This window comes from Hyperolius riggenbachi, chromosome 8 (genome assembly GCF_040937935.1).
Source record: "Hyperolius riggenbachi isolate aHypRig1 chromosome 8, aHypRig1.pri, whole genome shotgun sequence".
NCBI lineage: Eukaryota > Metazoa > Chordata > Amphibia > Anura > Hyperoliidae > Hyperolius > Hyperolius riggenbachi.
Window position 1 is genome coordinate 79,426,392 of NC_090653.1, and position 20,498 is coordinate 79,446,889.

At 44.7% G+C, this 20,498-nt stretch overlaps 1 protein-coding gene across 1 annotated transcript in view; it reads left to right on the plus strand.

The window, feature by feature from the left end:
• The first annotated feature begins 450 nt into the window (after positions 1-450).
• The window catches only part of LOC137528950 (cytochrome P450 2F2-like), a 107,058-nt gene continuing 87,010 nt past the window's right edge, over positions 451-20,498 (plus strand). Inside the window, exon 1 of the mRNA XM_068250761.1 lies at positions 451-520. The gene's annotated coding sequence lies outside the window, so the exon portion shown is untranslated. The remainder of the gene's footprint in view (positions 521-20,498) is intronic.

Here is a 20,498-nt window from a genome sequence, read left to right on the forward strand (position 1 = left end):
TGTCCGACATTGGACCTACGCTGGAAGAGGCCAGTGTCCTACATTGGCCTCAATTCACTAAGCTTAACTCCTGTCTTTAATAACTCTTCAGAGCTGTTTTTCAGTTATCACAATTATATCACCATGGTGATAACTGTAAAACAGCTCAGAAGAGTTATTAAAGACAGGAGTTAGGCTTAGTGAATTGAGGCCGATATTGTCTGGCATACAACTGGAGAAGGTTATAGGTTAAAGTATTTCTGTAACCAATAATGCAGACTTATCAAAGCATTATCCGCATTCACACAAACATTCTGAGACGCGTATTTATTTTTCTAACTTTCCTTATTATATCCAGAGAAAGTGCAAGCAGAGATTGACCATGTTGTTGGAAGACACCGATTTCCATACATTAGTGACAGAAGCGAAATGCCGTGTACAGAAGCCACCATCCATGAGCTCATGAGGTTCTGTGATGTGTTGCCGGTTAGCCTTCCTCGCTTCCAGAGATACATTTTTCAGAGGCTTCACCATTCCAAAGGTAAGAGAATGCCAGCAAATTACACCAGAGAGAAAATGTGTGCATCAACCAAGTGAACCTGACAAATCTGGCTTTGCAAATTTGGCCTATTGGCTAATCACGGGACATTGCTCATGCAAATATGCATTTGCTTTCGCATGCCAAAATATGCAGGGTCAAAAACCAACACCGCAAAGCAATCGCCCTGCAGGAATTACTTCATGCTACATTAGCACTATCCAGGGGCACCACGAGGAGGCTTCCTATTGCCCCCATACAACCGGGGGGCCCCGGGGGTCCCAGGCTCTCTCACTGCCTGGAACCTACACAGCGGCACCCCGGAGGGGGAGGCTGGGGGGTGCAGGCGATCTCCCCAGAGTGGCCAGCGCCGGGAAGAGCCGCCCGCACACACCTCCCAAAATTAAAAACAGGCACTTACCTTAACGTCCATTGCGTTCTGCTACATGCGCATGACCTGGGCGTGACACATAAGGGGAGGACAGGCGCAAACAGCCTGCTCCAGGGCTCTCACCTCCTAAAACAAGCCATTCACCACTTGCCTCCAAAGGTAAGAGAATGCCAGCAAATTACACCAGAGACAAAATGTGTGCATCAACCAAGTGAACCTGACAAATCTGGCTTTGCAAATTTGGCCTATTGGCTAATCACGAGACATTGCTCATACAAATATGCATTTGCTTTCGCATGCCAAAATATGCAGGGTCAAAAACCAACAACGCAAAGCAATCGCCCTGTGGGAATTAGTTCATGCTACATTAGCACTATCCAGGGGCGCCACGAGGAGGCTTCCCATTGCCCCATACAACCGGGGGGCCCCGGGGGTCCCAGGCTCTCTCACTGCCTGGAACCTACACAGCGGCACCCCGGAGGGGGAGGCTGGGGGGTGCAGGCGATCTCCCCAGCGTGGCAAGCGCCGGGAAGAGCTGCCTGCATACACCTCCCAAAATTAAAAACAGGCACTTACCTTAACGTCCATTGCGTTCTGCTACATGTGCATGACCTGGGCGCGACACATAAGGGGAGTTGAATGCAGCAATGTCAATGTCAACTGAAAAAAAAAATGATACTTACCTATGGATAGGGAAGGCTCTGAAGGCTCTGGGTCCTATAGAGCCTTCCCATCCCTCTACCAGTCCCCTCATTTCAGCTCTGTCACCTTGTTCCAATCTGCCGCCACGGGAGGCTTCAGAAGTCTTCCGGACCTCAAGTGCTCCAGAAGTCGGGCAGCTACTGTGTCTTTGGGGGCACTTGCGCTACCAAAAACTTCCTAAGCCTCCCACAGTGGCACAGAGCAGTATTCGACCAATCGGTACTGCTAATGGGGTCAACATCGCTGGATTGAGGGGACCATGAGGTGCAGGAAAGCTCTATAGGACCCAGAGCCTTCTCTCTCCAGAGTTTAGTATCTGTTTTGTTTTTGTTTTATTTCAGTTGACATTCACTTTAAGTTTTAATTTAAACCTATATTGAGAAGTTAAAACATTTTATGTAAAGGTAGTATATATTAACATTAAATTACAAAATTACTTGTGTAGCATTGATATGTGCATTTTCTCATTTTTTTTTTAAATCAAACGTAGCGTAACCCTTTACATTTAAATTGCATTCAGTAGAGTCACCAGTGATAAGTAAAAGTCAGTAGCACAGGGACTAGCACTAGTGACCAGCTGCAGGAAATAGTTGCTATGATTGGCAAGAATTCGCTGTGACCCACAGCATCATATGGTCCTTCATTTCAGACACCTGCATGCAGTGCATGCAATTAAAATGCTACAGTGTTTCATACATATGGGACAAATATGAAGACTTCTGAGTGCTAGATAGCAAATAGGTTTTGTTTAATTTATATTTGCATATTTTTATTTGTAGGGCACACATGTGACCCCACTTCTGTCCTCTGTCCATTATGACCCAGAATATTATTCAGAGCCAAACAAATTTAATCCATACAATTTTCTGGATGACAAAGGATATTTTAAGAGGAATGATGCTCACCTACCATTTTCCGCTGGTAAAGTAATCTCATTAATATAATATGAACATTAAAAATAAATATAACAAATAATCATTGAGTTGAACAGCTTATTGAGTTGTAATTTACAAATTTGAAGTGTATTAAAGAGAACCTGTAACAAAAAAAAGTCCCCTAGGGGGTACTCACCTCGGGATTGGGAAGCCTCAGGGTCCCAATGAGGCTTACCCCTCCGCTGTAGCTGCAGGCAGTCCAGTGCTTGCTCCCCCGAAGTGTCCCGGAATCCGGGCACGACAAGCTCGACAAGGCTAATATATTTACCTTCCCTGGCTCCAGCGGGGGCGCTGTTGCACCTCTCAGCACGGAAATAGATGGAAATAACCGATCTCCGTCAGGTCCGCTCTACTACGCAGGTGCAGGAGACTTGCGTCTGCGCAGTACACGGCCCGACAGCGATCGGCTATTTCCGCCTATCTCCGAGCGGAGAGCTGATACTGCATCTGAGCTGGAGCCGGGAAGGAAATATTTACATCCCCGTCACCAGCTTTTTCACCGCCACCGTGGGACACAGGAGGACAGGGGAAGCCTCGATAGGATCCGGAGGCTTCCCCCACCCGAGGTAAGTACCCCCCAGGGGAACTTTTTTCATTACAGGTTTTCTTTAAAAGTTATTTTTTTCTTCTGTTTTCCTCCGCATTTATGATTTACCTCTATAATTAGTTATCTAAACTGAAAACGGACCATGTGTCCTTCAAGTTCAACCTCACAAACTATCTCCCTGACAGGATCGAGGTATCATCTTCCTAGTTCCTACATCTAGCAGTTGTAGCTTTGAATGCCCTTCAAAGTGAAAAAGGCATCAAAATATAAATACCAGTATAGAAATCACCATGACTACTGCTTGTGCTAAGATATTCCACATTTTAACTACTCTTATGGCCCATACTCACGGGCTACAATTGTCGCCGCAACACAGGCGCACACCCCAAACCGTCGCTCATCGCTGCTGTCGCCAGGCGATTGGCGCGGACAATCGCCTGGCGACAGTTGCCGCCGCAACTGTCGCTAGTCCGCGTGAGTATGCGGACTAGCGACAGCAACCTCTGTCCAGAACACGGAGCTTCTGGCGGCGAGGGAGGAACGTCGGCGACACTTTCCGTCGCACAGCTGATCCCTCTTCTGCGTGTGTACGCGGAGGGACCTGGAGACGAGCTGTCGCCGGCCTGTCGCCGGCCTGTCGCGCACACGACAGGCCACAAATGTAGCCCGTGAGTATGGGCCATTACTGTGAAGAACCCCTAACTACACAGATGATAAAATCTCCATTCTTCTATGCGTAGATCATCATGTCCTCTTGTTCTTTCTAGAAAAGCAGTGCTGGGAACACACAATGCAATTTCCTGTCCGATCAATGGGAATTGGGTGATTATTTCCAACATGTCCGATCTGTTTCCGATTGAGAAAGGGATAGATTTTGCAAAGTTATCATCGGAAAATCTATTCCTTAATCAATCGGGAGCAGTTTGGACATGTACACATGGTAGTCCGATCACCCGTCGTTCGGAAGGGAAATTGCATTGCGTGTTCCCAGCATAAGGATAAGTACCTGATTTGCTAGGTAATCAGGTTAGCTCTAGGTCGTCATTTTTTCCAGCTGAACAAGCTCAGTTTGTCTAACTTTTCTTGGTAAGTGAGGCATTCTGTACACTTGAATAATTCAGTTGCCCATCTTTATACTTGTTCTAAAATATCAACGTCCTTCATATAGTGTGGTGCGTAAAACTGTATCCCATATTCCAGATGTGGCCGCACAAGTGATTTATACAGAGGGAGTAGTATAGCAGCATCCTGTGACTTGATGTCCCATTTTATGCATCCTAAAATTGTATTTGGTTTAGCTGTTGCTGCTTGGTATTAACCACTTCACCACTGAGGGATTTTACCCCCTGACCACCAGAGCAATTTTCACCTTTCAGCGCTCCTTCCATTCATTCGTCTATAACTTTATTATTACTTATCCCAATGAAATGAACTATATCTTGTTTTTTTTCGCCACCAATTAGGCTTTCTTTAGGTGGGACATTATGCCACGAATTATTTTATTCTAAATGTGTTTTAATGGGGAAATAGGAAAAAATGTGGGAAAAAATTATTATTTTTCAGTTTTCGGCCATTATAGTTTTTAAATAAAGCATGCTACTGTAATTAAAACCCATGAAATGTATTAACCCATTTGTCCCGGTTATAAAACCATTTAAATTATGTCCCTATCACAATGTTTGGCGACAATATTTTATTTGGAAATAAAGGTGCATTTTTTTCAGTTTTGCATCCATCCCTAATTACAAGCCCGCAGTATATAAAGTAACAGTGTTATACCCTCTTGACATAAATATTTAAAAAGTTCAGTCCCTAAGGTAACTATTTATGTTTGTTTTTTTATTGTATTTTTTTTTTTTTAATTACAAAAAAAAAATAAAAATTGGGGAGTGTGGGAGGTAATGAGTTAATTTATTGTGTAAATGTAATGTTTGTATATGTAAAATGCTTTTAGAGTGTAGTTTACTATTTGGCCACAAGATGGCCAAAGAGTGTTTGTTTACATGCGACCTGTAAGCGTCCTTCCGGACGCTTACAGGAAGCAGTAGGAGGCTGGAGAATCACAAGGATCTCGCTGTTTCTGAAAGAAGCAGCAGATCATTGCGGGAGCTTAGATTAACGAACAGGAATGGATTTTCCCGTTCATTGATCTCCGGGCGAGCGGGCGGCGGCGTTCACGAGCGGCGGGTGTGCGCGCACGAGTGGCGGGAGCGCGGACAGCGGCGGTAGCGCGGAAGGTACGGATTTCTCCGTCCCTGGTTTTTTAGGAGGGAAAAAAGGGGCGGAGAAATCCGTACGCGTGGGGTAAAGTGGTTTAATACAGTTGCTAAACTTGTTGTCAACCAGTATTCCCAAGTCATAATCCAAGTCTGATGGTCCCAGCTGTATGCTATTTTATACGGTGCTTTGCCATTGGTATGTCGAGGTTGCATGATCTTTTATTTATCAACATTAAATTTATTCCACCATGTGCCGGCCCATAAAGCCATGATGTCATGATCCGGTTGTAAAATGTTGCTATCCTGCTTAGTTTTGATAATTCTACTTAATTTTGTATCATCTGTGAAGTCAGCAACATTACTCTATATTCCATCCACTAGATCTTTAATAGGTATATTGAAAAGAATTGGACCAAGTACTGACCCGCGCGGGGGTAACAGGAAAAAAGGGCACCGGCAGCTAGTGGACAAAAAGAGCGCCGCCATTCACTCCCATAATAAATATCGTTTAATGGGCGCCAAACAGCAAAAAAGGGCGCCAGAGATTATTAATGTTTTACAAATGGCGCCCGGAGATTTTTAATGTTTTATAACTGTGCTTGTGATGATTTAACCACTTGCCGACCGCCTTAAGCCGATGGGCGGCGGCAAGGGCTGGGCCCAAACGACCGCAATACGCCCATCGGCGGTGGCGGTGGTGGGCGTGGTTATGCAGCGATCGCGTCATTCATGACGCGATCAGCCGCCAGCGACAGGCTCCGCCCCCCTCGCGCTGTAACCCGCCGGCCGTTCGGAAGCGCCGGCGGGTTACTAGCACCCGGATCGCCGCATGTAATAGGTATAATAGGCTTTGTAATGTATACAAAGCCTATTATACAGGCTGCCTCCTGCCCTGGTGGTCCCAGTGTCCGAGGGACCACCAGGGCAGGCTGCAGCCACCCTAGTCTGCTCCCAAGCACACTGATCTCCTCCCCCAGCCCCCTCATCGCCCACAGCACCCCTCACATCCCCCCCTGCCCACCCCCCAGACCACTGTTTACACCCAATCACCCCCCTAATCACTCATCAATCACTCCCTGTCACTATCTGTCAATGCTATTTTTTTTAACCCTAAACTGCCCCCTGCTCCCTCCTGATCACCCCCCACCCCTCAGATTCTCCCCAGACCCCCCCCCCCTTGTGTACTGTATGCCTCTATCCCCCCTGTAATAACCCACTGATCACCTGTCAATCACCTGTCAATCACCCATCAATCACCCCCTGTCACTGCCACACATCAATCAGCCCCTAACCTGCCCCTTGCGGGCAATCTGATCACCCACCCACACCATCAGATCGCCCGCAGATCCGACGTCAGATCATCTTCCAAGTGCATTGTTTACATCTATTCTCTCCTCTAAACACCCACTAATTACCCATCAATCACCCATCAATCACACCCTATCACCACCAGTCACTGTTACCCATCAGGTTAGACCCTAATCTGCCCCTTGCGGGCACCCAATCACCCACCCACACGCTCAGATTGCCCTCAGACCCCCCCTTATCAATTCGCCATTGCATTATTTACATCTGTTCTTCCCTGTAATAACCCACTGATCACCTGTCAATCACCTGTCAATCACCCCCTGTCACTGCCACCCATCAATCAGCCCCTAACCTGCCCCTTGCGGGCAATCTGATCACCCACCCACACCATCAGATCGCCCACAGATCCGACGTCAGATCACCTCCCAAGTGCATTGTTTACATCTGTTCTCTCCTCTAAACACCCACTAATTACCTATCAATCACCCATCAATCACCCCCTGTCACCACCTGTCACTGCTACCCATCAGATTAGACCCCTATCTGCCCCTAGGGCACCCAATAGACCACCTGTCATCAAAATTTGCAGATTCTTATACCCCTGAACAGTCATTTTGAGACATTTGGTTTCCAGACTACTCACGGTTTTGGGCTTGTAAAAATGCCAGGGCAGTATAGGAACCCTACAAGTGACCCATTTTTAGAAAAAAAGACACCCCAAGGTATTCTGTTAGGTGTATGACTAGTTCATAGAAGATTTTATTTTTTGTCAAAAGTTAGCGGAAATTGATTTTTATTGTTTTTAACACAAAGTAACATTTTTCACTAACTTGTGACAAAAAATAAAATCTTCTATGAACTCACCATACACCTAACGGAATACCTTGGGGTGTCTTCTTTCTAAAATGGGGTCACTTGTGGGGTTTCTATACTGCTCTGGCATTTTAGGGGCCCTAAACCGTGAGGAGTAGTCTAGAAAACAAATGCCTCAAAATGACCTGTGAATAGGACGTTGGGCCCCTTAGCGCACCTAGCCTGCAAAAAAGTGTCACACATGTGGTATTGCCGTACTCAGAAGAAGTAGTATAATGTGTTTTGGGGTGTATTTTTATACATACCCATGCTGGATGGGAGAAATCTCTCTGTGAATGGACAATTGTGTGTAAAAAAAATCAAAAATGTGTAATTTTCAGAGATATTTCTCCCACCCAGCATGGGTATGTGTAAAAATACACCACAAAACACATTATACTACTTCTTCTGAGCACAACAGTACCACATGTGTGGCACTTTTTTGCAGCCTAACGCCGCTAAGGGGCCCAAAGTCCAATGAGTACCTTTAGGATTTCACAGGTCATTTTGAGACATTTGGGTTCAAGACTACTCCTCACGGTTTAGGACCCCTAGAATGCCAGAGCAGTATAGGAACCCCACAAGTGACCCCATTTTAGAAAGAAGACACCCCAAGGTATTCTGTTAGGTGTATGACGAGTTCATAGAAGATTTTATTTTTTTGTCAAAAGTTAGCGGAAATTGATTTGTATTGTTTTTTTTTTCACAAAGTGTCAATTTCCGCTAACTTGTGACAAAAAAAAAATCTTCTATGAACTCACCATACTCCTAACAGAATACCGTGGGGTGTCTTCTTTCTAAAATGGGGTCACTTGTGGGGTTCCTATACTGCCCTGGTATTTTAGGGGCCCTAAACCGTGAGGAGTAGTCTAGTATCCAAATGCCTCAACATGACCTGTGAATAGGACGTTAGGCTCCTTAGCGCACCTAGGTTGCAAAAAAGTGTCACACATGTGGTATCGCCGTACTCAGAAGAAGTAGTATAATGTGTTTTGGGGTGTATTTTTATACATACCCATGCTGGGTGGGAGAAATCTCTCTGTAAATGGACAATTGTGTGTAAAAAAAAATAAAAAAATTGTCATTTACAGAGATATTTCTCCCACCCAGCATGGGTATGTGTAAAAATACACCCCAAAACACATTATACTACTTCTCCTGAGTACAGCAATACCACATGTGTGGCACTTTTTTGCAGCCTAACTGCGCTAAGGGGCCCAAAGTCCAATGCGCACCTTTAGGCTTTATAGGGGTGCTTACAATTAGGCACCCCCCAAAATGCCAGGACAGTGAACACGCCCCACAAATGACCCCATTTTGGAAAGTAGACACTTCAAGGTATTCAGAGAGGAGCATAGTGAGTCCGTTGCAGATTTCATTATTTTTTTTGTCGCAAGTTAGAAGAAATGGAAACTTTTTTTTTTTTCACAAAGTGTCATTTTCCGCTAACTTGTAACAAAAAAATAAAATCTTCTATGAACTCACCATGCCTCTCAGTGAATACTTTGGGATGTCTTTTTTCCAAAATGGGGTCATTTGGGGGGTATTTATACTATCCTGGAATTTTAGCACCTCATGAAACATGACAGGTGGTCAGAAAAGTCAGAGAAGCTACAAAATGGGAAAATTCACTTTTGGCACCATAGTTTGTAAACGCTATAACTTTTACCCAAACCAATAAATATACACTGAATGGATTTTTTTTATCAAAGACATGTAGCACAATAAATTTGGACAAAAATGTATACAGAAATTTTACTTTATTTGAAAAATGTCAGCACAGAAAGTAAAAAAAATCTTTTTTTTTTACAAAATTCATGTCTTTTTTGATGAATATAATAAAATCTAAAACTCGCAGCAGCAATCAAATAGCACCAAAAGAAAGCTGTATTAGTTACAAGAAAAGGAGGGAAAATTAATTTAGGTGGTAGGTTGTATGACCGAGCAATAAACCGTGAAAGCTGCAGTGGTCTGAATGGAGAAAAAGGCTCTGATCCTTATGGGCGAAAAGACTGTGGTCCTCAAGTGGTTAAGTTTAGAAAATGCGCCCATGATGAATAATGTTTATAAAAATACTAAACATATTTATCGTATGTAACTAAAACATTATTTAAAATGTTATCCCTTACTGTTTGTAAAACATTATTATTCACAAAATAAAGTGATTAGTACGTAACGTAAATTGCAATATATTTTTTACAGTCACTATTTGTAAAACATTATTATCCACACAATAAAATTATTTAAAATGTTTATTCCTTGATGTTTGTAAAACATTATTATTCACAAAATAAAGTGATTAGTACGTAACGTAAATTGCAATATATTTTTTACAGTCACTATTTGTAAAACATTTTAATTACATAATAAAGTGATCAGTAAGGGTGGTGGTTAGGGTTAGGCACCACCAGGGGGGTGGTTAGGTTTAGGCACCACCAGGGGGGTCTTAGGGTTAGGCACCACCAGGGGGGGTCTAGGGGTTAGGGATAGGTACAGGGAGGGTTCTGTGTGAGAGTAGGGTTAGGTATAGTTACAGTAAAATATACACCACCAGGGGGGTCTTAGGGTTAGGCATAGGGTTGGGCGAACAGTGTTCGCCACTGTTCGGGTTCTGCAGAACATCACCCTGTTCGGGTGATGTTCGAGTTCGGCCGAACACCTGATGGTGTTCGGCCAAACCGTTCGGCCACATGGCCGAACTAAGAGCGCATGGCCGAACGTTCCCCGAACGTTTGGCTAGCGCTGTGATTGGCCGAACGGGTCATGTGGTTCGGACCCGAACGCGCTCTGATTGGCCGAACTGTCACGTGGTTCGGGTAAATAAATACCCGAACCACGTCATATCTCCGCCATTTGTCTGTGGGTTTAGCTTTGGGTAGGAAGGCAGGGTAGTTCGCGCTCCAGCCACGCTAGCCAGGGTCCCCCCAGTCATTGTGTCGCTGCTGGGAATAGTAGTACACCGCTCGCTCAGCCACACTATATAGCATTGTGTTTACTGCCACTCTGTGTACCTCGCTCAGCCACACTATATAGCATTCTGTTTACTGCCACTCTGTGTCTGCTGGGAATAGTAGTACACCGCTCGCTCAGCCACACTATATAGCATTGTGTTTACTGCCACTCTGTGTACCTCGCTCAGCCACACTATATAGCATTCTGTTTACTGCCACTCTGTGTCTGCTGGGAATAGTAGTACACCGCTCGCTCAGCCACACTATATAGCATTGTGTTTACTGTCACTCTGTGTACCTCGCTCAGCCACACTATATAGCATTGTGTTTACTGCCACTCTGTGTCTGCTGGGAACAGTACTACACTGCTCGCTCAGCCACACTATATAGCATTGTGTTTACTGCCACTCTGTGTACCTCGCTCAGCCACACTATATAGCATTGTGTTTACTGCCACTCTGTGTCTGCTGGGAACAGTAGTACACCGCTCGCTCAGCCACACTATATAGCATTGTGTTTACTGCCACTCTGTGTCTGCTGGGAACAGTAGTACACTGCCGCTCACTCAGTCACCCCATTACTATATAGCATTGCTGGGATCTGTAGTACTCTGCTCACCCACCCATACCATTGTACTGCCAGTCACTGTGTATATTGCTGGGATCTGTAGTACTTCACTCACCGTCAACCACTATATAGCATTGCGTACTCTGCCAGTCAGTGTGTATATTGCTGGGATCAGTAATACTCCACTTAATGTCAACCACTATATGAGCTCACCATGAGTTCCTCAGAGACCTCCACTGTGAGCAGCACTCCCAACAACAGCAACAGCCAACGCCCCACGCAAGCTATAACATCCATCCCAGCAGCCAGTGGTCAGCAGCAGCCCTCCCCGGAGGAGAACGTTGTGTCCATCGGTCCGGCGCCAGAGTGATTATTGAGGGCTGCCATTGAGGAGATGATGGGGCCTGATGTGGAGGAGGAGGTCGGGCTCAGGCCAGCATCCCAAGTTAATGTTGAGGACGATGAGGGGTCTGTGTCTGGGGATGTTGGGGTGGCAGAGGTGGTGGGTGGGTCAGACTCAGGAGAAGAGTTGTATGATGAGGATGATGATCGGGACTATCTGTATGTGCCTCAGAGTCCGACTCCGGAACACATGTTGTATCGTGTGTTTAGGTACTAAAATCTGCGTTCCCACTTCCCAGTATTGCCCGGGTCCACGGATCCATATAATTTTTTGGGCAGCACTATCAAACTGTGGTACTATGAGTGAGTTGCCATGGTCCTTCTGTGCTGTTACACTCACCGTCTGTCTGCAGATGGATTGTTCAACACAGCTACGCCATCTGACATGTAGTCCTTGACCATCTTCTCCAGGCGATTGGTGTTGGAGGACGTGGAACTGCCCGATTGCTGTTCTGTGGGCTGCTGCATGGGTGTCAGAAAATGTTCCCACTCCAAGGACACTGCCAATACCATTCCCTTTTGGGCACTAGCAGCAGCTTGTGTTCTTTGCTGCCCTCCTGGTCCTCCTGGGTTTGCTGAAGTCAGTCTGTCGGCGTACAACTGGCTAGAGAAGGAGGAGGATGTCAATCTCCTCTCTAAAGTCTCCATCCTCAAGGGCCTGCTGGAATTGTTCCAGACCTGTCTGACACTTTCTTCAATCAGTTTTTTAACATTGTGTTTGTATAAACTGGGTATAAACCCAGTAATTGGTGTTGTCCAGAATAATGAATAATAATGAATAGTGAATAATGCGCGGGCCGCGTTCAATGCAGTCTAGCATGAATTGAGCCATGTGTGCCAGAGAATCCTGCCGGACTCCTCTGTCTTCATGTTCTTGTGAGCGTTGTGATTGTTGTGATGCACCATATTCGTCACCAGCATCACTTTCTTCCTCTTCTGCTGTCCATTCCCGCTAAATTGTGGAAGTCCAACGTGCACCGCTCTGTCCCTCGGCAGTGGGGGCATCCAATTCCTGCTCTAACTCCAGCTGTCCCTCGTCCTGTTCTTTGTCATAGCTGGGACCAGCGTTTCCTGAGGCAGGTTGCCTGATGTTGGTATCATCACGCTGATCGTTTTCATCTTCAGATTCCCCCACTTGCATCATGCCAGCGGTTTCCATCTTCAACATTGATTTCTTCAGTAAACACAGCAGTGGTATTGTAATGCTGACTGTAGAGTTGTCACTGCTCAGTCACAAGCAACGTGGATTGCTCAAAATTTTGGAGGACTTGGCAGAGATCCAATATGGTGGCCCAATCAAATCCACAGAAGCTTGGTAGCTAGCTGCTGGAATGCGCCTTGGCACTGCGCAAAAGCGTGCTAGCATGTGCAGCGTAGAATTCCAGCGCGTAGGGAGGGACATCACCCAGCGAGCGATGGTGCGCTAGATTAAAGCGCTCCTGCATCTCTTGGTGAGTCCTTCAGAAGCGGTACTGGACTTTAAAAAATGTTTGTTTGTTTTTTCCTTCAACAGAAGATCTGCCACGTTGGAGTGAGGAGGACGCCGCCGACCCCGACACCAAGCTGAACCCCGGCGAACTCCAAGCAGAGGATCTTCAGGAACCCTCAAGGCTTTGAGCAAGCTGAGGAGGATCAGCAGTCCCGACGAGACCTCTCCTCATATGTGACTGTGTGCAGTGGAGTAGAGCTCCCCAGAACAACCTCTCACTTGTCACTTTGTCACTGGTCACTTTGTCACTTTGTCACTTGTCACTTTGTCACTTGTCACTTTGTCACTTGTCACTTTGTCACTTTGTCATTTGTCACTTTGTCATTTTGTCACTTTGTCAGTCACTTTGTCACTTTGTCACTGGTCACTTTGTCACTTTTCACTTTGTCACTTGTCACTTGGTCACTTGTCACTTGGTCACTTGGTCACTTGTCCAGATGATCTCGGTACACCTCCTGTGATTCAAATTCCTGCACACATTGCTCTGGGATTTGGGTGTGATGAATGATGCATCTAACTGGCCACCGGAGGCAATTAAGGCCTTCAAAACATTGAAAGCAGCTTTCTGTTCCGCCCCCATTTTGCGTCATGTTGAGTTGTTGACGTCATGTTCATCCTCGGCCTCGCCTTGCATTTCAGTGCGAGGTGCATTTTCCACAGAAAAAGGTTGTGAATCCGGGCACAACATTTGTGGCTGTTCCATTGACCTTTCACAGGTAGAAGATTGTAGGGGTGGGAATAGCTCCTCCGAATAGCCCATTGTGTCCTGAAAACTACTCATTGCATTGCTTTGCGCACGCATTTTTTTGTCCTTATGCAAGGCCTGAGTTGCGCCTGAAAGCGTGGCCTTTCTTCTCCTGCGCCTCCTCCTGTTCCATCACGTCTGCTGCTGCTGGGTTAGCGTTGCCGCCCGGTCCCTGTTTATTGAACCTCTTATCTTTACTACATTTATGACTGCATGGCGGTACAAAGCATGCTATCCGCACGCTTCTTGTCCTCATGCAAGGCCTGGGTTGTTGTGTCTCAAAGCGTGGCCTTCTCCTCCTGCGCCTCCTCCTGTTCCATCACGTGTGCTGCTGCTGCTGCTGGGTTAGCGTTGCCGGTCCCTGTTTATGGAACCTCTCATCTTTATTACATTTATGACTGCATGGCGGTAAAAAGCATGCTATCCGCACGCTTCTTGTCCTCATGCAAGGCCTGGGTTGTTGTGTCTCAAAAAGCGTGGCCTTCTCCTCCTCCGCCTCCTCCTCCTGTTCCATCACGTGTGCTGCTGCTGGTGCTGGGTTAGCGTTACCGGTCCCTTTTCCTGGAACCTCTTCTCTGTATTACATTTATGACTGCATGGCGACAAAAAGCATGTTACCTGTGCAAAGAAACATGACATTTTCCACATTTAAAAGACAGTTTTTCCTTTGAAACTTTACAATCAATTTTCTCAAAAACTATAAGCTCTTTTTCAAATATTTTTTTTTCCTCTTGTACCCACTCCCATGGTGCACATACCCTGCAAATTTGGGGTATGTAGCATGTAAGGAAGCTTTACAAAGCACGAAAGTTCGGGTCCCCATTGACTTCCATTATGTTTGGAGTTCGGCGCGAACACCCGAACATCGCGGCGATGTTCGGCGAACGTTCGCGAACCCGAACATCTAGGGGTTCGCCCAACACTAGTTAGGCACCATCAGGGTGGTGGTTAGGGTTAGGCACCACCAGGGGGGTCTTAGGGTTAGGCACCACCAGGAAGGTGTTAGGGTTAGGCACCACCAGGGGGGTCTAGGGGTTAGGGATAGGTACAGGGAGGGTTCTGTGTGAGAGTAGGGTTAGGTATAGTTACAGTACAATGTACACCACCAGGGTGATGGTTAGGGTTAGGCACCACCAGGGGGGTGGTTAGGGTTAAGCACCACCAGGGGGGTGGTTAGGGTTAAGTACCACCAGGGGGGTAGTTAGGGTTAGGCACCACCATGGGGGTCTAGGGGTTAGGGATAGGTACATGGAGGATTCTGTGTGAGTGTAGGGAGAGGTGTAGTTTTAGTAAAATTTTTGTAATATTTACTAATGTTTTACAACACATTACGAATGTAGTTATATATATATATCATTATTATAAACAATATTTTCAGATTTTATTATAAGAAGAAACGATAAATGAAGCTTATTCACAATAATATACAATTATAACGATTAAACATATATTATCATTTTTTTAACAAACGTAATTATAAGTTTCACTTTTGAAACAGGGAAGATTAACGTTTTCACAATTGCCGATTTCATACACATTATTTAATGATTTATAAATCTGTAAAACATTATTTGTAAACGAAAAACACCACAATATTTTTATAAACGGTATTACTGCTTATCATTTATACCCTGCACCCTTTTTTCCTGATGCCCTTTTTGTACGTATGCTCCTTGCAGGACCCTTCTGCTAACAGTCCCCCATTTTGAGTAAAATCCATTTACCACTACCCTCTGCGTTTTGTTGAATTGGACATATTGCTTATTGATATACTAAAAAAAAAAAAAAAAATTCTGTTATTGAAAACCTTCAGTTTCCCAAAACTCAGAATCTAATTTCCTCTGAGAATATCCTGATCTCTTTCCAGTTTTCCACAATGCCATCCCCAATAGATGCTTACCTGTTTGTGCTAAACACAGCTTGATTGAAGATAAGCAATGTGACAAAGGAATATTGTTTAAAGGAGGAGTGAAGAGAGTTTTGTACACAAGTAAAAATGCTAAGACGTGATTCTAGATCTGCATAGCTCTGAATCAAAAGCAGAAAATTGGGTCCCGATAGGAAAAGAGAAAACACACATACAGCAATTTGTGCATTACAGTTTTAGGGTATTTTCAAATGAATGTGAAATAACAGGCTACGAAATGTCAGCCTGGACACAGAGACTGCTAAGACTGCTATATTTCTCCGGCTGGGGTTTATTACAGCTTGTTGAATGTCTAGAAATAAGGATAGACAAAACAGGCTGCTTACAGTTACACCTTAGAGCAACTTACTACCCGTCCAACTTATTTCCGGTAGTATTTTAACAGATAACACTTAATGGCCTCCATTCACTAAGTATTACCACATTCGGTAATGCAGAAAACAGCTGATTTTACCGACCACCTTGACAATTGCCAATTCACTAAACCTTTTACGGCATCGAAAATTACCGACTAGAGAGGTAAATTACCGACTTGTGTGGTAATTACCTCAAGAAACATCAAGACATTGCAATTCTCAAAGATTAAAGCATTCGGTAAATCAAGCAAAAGGGTTCGGTATTTACCTCCAGCTCTAACCAGCTAATAACTCACACTCTCTGTGAGGTAACATATTGACAGAAGTAGCAGACAACAAATAGGGAGAGCCAGGCAGCCAAAAGGGAGAGACACACAGCTCTGCTTCTCACATGATTTGGTCCAATAACCTGGAGGCCAGGCGTTCAGTCCAGCATATCAGGAGAAGGAGACATTTTATAAGGCTTTTCTGCATCCCTTTTGATGTGATTATCTGTATACTCTTATACAGAAGAGTTCCCCCTGACGGCTGCAGCACATCTAAAGGGAGGCACTGGACAGAAAACCTCGACTCATGCACCCAGGCTAAGGCCCGGTTCACATTAGCGTTCCAGGTCCGGCTTCCCCGGACCCGGAACGCTCCGTACACAGCGGATGGTGAATGGATACATTGTTAATCAATGTATCTATTCACACTCGTGCGCCGTCCGGATCCGGATCCGATTCGGGAACGCAGCTCCGGGACGGTCCGGCTTTTTTTTTCAACATGCGCTATTTTTCAGTCCGTCCCGGTGCGGCTGCGGACCCGGGCCGGATCCTGACCCGAACATGCGGCCCCTGCTGTGCAATGAGAAACGGATGTTTCTCATCACACTGGCAATAGGACCGGATGCTTCCAGCACCGGTCCTATGCCACTTGGGGGACCCGGACTACACGCCGGTATCCCCCATGCTTGCGGTGCCTTTCTGGCACTGCAAAGTATCTAGTTCCGGCTTTATTGTACCCGGAACTGATAAATTCCGGATCCGCAACTTGTGCCGCCTTGTGGCCACCGCAGAGACCCGTACGGTCTCTTTGCGGCCCCCGGACCCGAACCCCCAGACACTTGCGAACTCGAACCGCAAGTGTGAATGGGGCCTTACAGATTCCTGCCTGACCAGCTCCACGGCTGGTAAGTGAGACTTATTGAGCAGGGCTTAGTGACTTGAGGCATATTTGTTCAGTAAATTACCGAACTTCTACCGCATGCGAGAAATCTTAGTGAATTTGGGGGAAAAAAGTGTAAAATACCGTATGCAGTATTGCACCAACCTAAATTATTTTACAGAACTGCCCATTGTGAATTGAGGCCAATAAGTGACTTGATTTCCTACTGATTGAACCGTGTTCTGTCTTACCTAGGAAAACGGGTCTGTCTTGGAGAAAGTTTGGCTTGAATGGAACTCTTCCTCTATTTCACATCTCTACTTCAGAACTTTACCATCAAGCCAACTGTTCCAAAACAAGAGATAGATGTTAAACCAATAGGAAGTGGACTGGGAAATCTTCCTCCGAAGTACAAATGTTGCTTCATACCTCGTTAACATGACTTGTCTTTAAAGTGTTAGATTAAATTCTTGTTCTAATTCAAATCAGTATGATAAGTGAGTAGATACAGTGTGTAGAAGAAAAGTCATTGGCTGAATACTTGTTTCATGATGAACCAAATAAGCTTCACAATTCATTACAGCTTCCTTCCTCTGCTCTCTGAGTTCAGCTGGTGGGTGGGCCAGTTAGTGGTGTTCATGTGATACCCAAAGTAGGAAAAACAATAGATACCTGAATACATCGGTGAGCAAGTCCTGACCTCAAACAGGAAATTAAGCAGGAGAGGTCTTAACCTTATATGGATATGTGCACAGCTGAACTGTACTCCTAATGGTAAAACATATACAGTGCTGCCAATAATTCTTCATGCCCCTGGCAAATTTTGACTTAACTTTAAAGTTACTTTTATTCAGCCAGCAAGTCATTTTTTTGACGGGAAATCACATAGATAATAATAGATAATGAGACAATGTACAAAAGGCATTATTGTGAATAAAAAAACATTTATCAGCTTTTATTTACATTTGAGCAAAAAGTGTCCAGTCCAAAATTATTCATACCCTTCTCAGTAATCAATAGAAAAGCCTTTATTGGCTATTACAGCGATTAAATAATTGCAAACCAGCTTTTGCATGTCTCCACAGGTATTTTTGCCCATTCATCTTTAGCAATGAGCTCCAAATCTTTCAGGTTGGAGGGTCTTCTTGCCATAACCCTGATCTTTAGCTTAATCTACAGATTCTCAATTGGATTCAAGTCAGGACTCTGGCTGGGCAACTCCAAAAAGTCAATGTTGTCTGCCAACCATTTCACCACTTTTGCTGTGTGTTTTGGGTCATTGTCATGCTGAAATGTCCACTGATGCCCAAGGCGAAGTTTATCTGCAGACTGACTGATGTTGTCATTGAGAATCCTCGTGTATTGCTCTTTTTTCATGGTGCCTTTATTGTGATTAGGTTCCCTGGTCCATTGGCTGAAAAACACTCCCACAGCATTAGGCTCCCACTGCCAAGTTTGACAGTGGGGATGGTGTTCTTTTGGTTAAAGGCTTCTCCTTTTTGTTACGCCAAATGAAGGAAACATCATTGTGACCAAACAATTCAATTTTTATTTCATCTGACCATAACATAGAAGACCAGAAGTCTTCTTCTTTGTCCAGATGAGCATTTGCAAAGGCCAAGCAAGCTTTTCTGTGCCTTATCTGGAGAAGTGGCGTCCTCCTTGGTCTGCACCTGTGGAACCCAGCAGCGTGCAGTGTCCGTTGGATTGTCTGCCTTGAGACATTGCCACCAGCAGAGCCCAGATTCACCAGGATGGCCTTGGTGGTGATCCTTGGATTCTTTGTCACCTCTTTCACTATCCTCCTGGCCAGCACAGGTGTCACTTTTGGTTTCCGACAACGTCCTCTGAGATTTTCCACAGTGCAGAACATCTTGTATTTTTAATAATACTTTGCACTGTAGCCACTGGAACTTGAAAACATTTAGAAATGGCCTTGTAGCCCTTTCCTGACTTGTAAGGAGCCACAATGCGCAGCCGCAGGTCCTTACTGAGCTTCTTTGTCTTAGCCATGACTGTCCACAAACCAACTGCAAAGAGCTGCTGTTTTTCACATGTTGAGTTGATTAAAACAGCTGTTCCCAATCAATCAGGGTAATTGGGATGCTTTAGAACAGCTTGGACTATTTGGAATGGTATAGAACTTTGGATTTTCCCACAGACATAGACAGTTTGTGAAGGTATGAATAATTTTGGACTGGACTGCTCAAATGTAAATAAAAGCTAAAAAGTGTTTTTTTTTCCACAATAATGCCTCTTGTACATCGTCTGCTTATCTTTTGGGAGACACCTATGTAATTTCCCATCAAAAAATTACTTGCTGGTTGAAAGAAAGTAATTTTAAGTCAAAATTTGCCAGATGTATGAATGCAATTCACTGTATTACACTGTAATTCACACACATGTCATTGCTTTGAGAATTAGTTAAAATAGGCTTAAAGAGACTCCGTAACAAAAATTGCATCCTGTTTTTTATCATCCTACAAGTTCAAAAAGCTATTCTAATGTGTTCTGGCTTACTGCAGCACTTTATACTATCACTGTCTCTGTAATAAATCAATGTATCTTTCCCCTGTCAGACTTGTCAGCCTGTGTCTGGAAGGCTGCCAAGTTCTTCAGTGTTGTGGGTCTGCTATGAACTCTCCCTTCCAGGTCCCTCTATGCACACTGCCTGTGTGTTATTTAGGATTAGAGCAGCTTCTCTCTTCTCTTTTACAAGCTGGATAAATCGTTCTCTGAGCTGGCTGGGCTTTCACATACTGAGGAATTACAGACAAGGGCAAAGCTGTGTGCAGGAAGAAACAATCAGCCTGTCACTCTTCAGTGGACAGAGCTGCAGGGGGAAAGAAACACACAAATGATCTCTTGAGATTCAAAAGGAAGGGTGTATACAGCCTGCTTGTGTATTGATGTATTTTCTATGTGTGGACATACTGTACATCAACCTACTTCCTGTTTTGGTGGCCATTTTGTTTGTTTATAAACAAACTTTTTAAAACTGTTTTTAACCACTTTTAATGCGGCGAGGAGCGGCGAAATTGTGTCAGAGGGTAATAGGAGATGTCCCCTAACGCACTGGTATGTTTACTTTTGTGTGCGATTTTAACAATACAGATTCTCTTTAAGAGTGGGGTGAACCATCATCATCCAGTACTGTTCACTGTCAGATTTAGAAGAAATGGGATATGAAAATAAGAAAATAATATTTATGCTGGTTTCCATCTTTACTGTTTCTCTGCAATGCCAAAAGTGACATCTTGTCTGCCCTTTTTTCCCCCCAACCCAGCTCAATGTAAGTTCCCTCCCTACTGCCTCAGCTTATTTTCCATGCCGCAGCAAACATCACCTAGACAACAGGCTTACATCACTGTGAAAACTCTTCAAAGGGAGAGGAGATCAAATTAACTTTTGGTCAAAGTGTCCTTATCTATTTGGAAGCTTTCT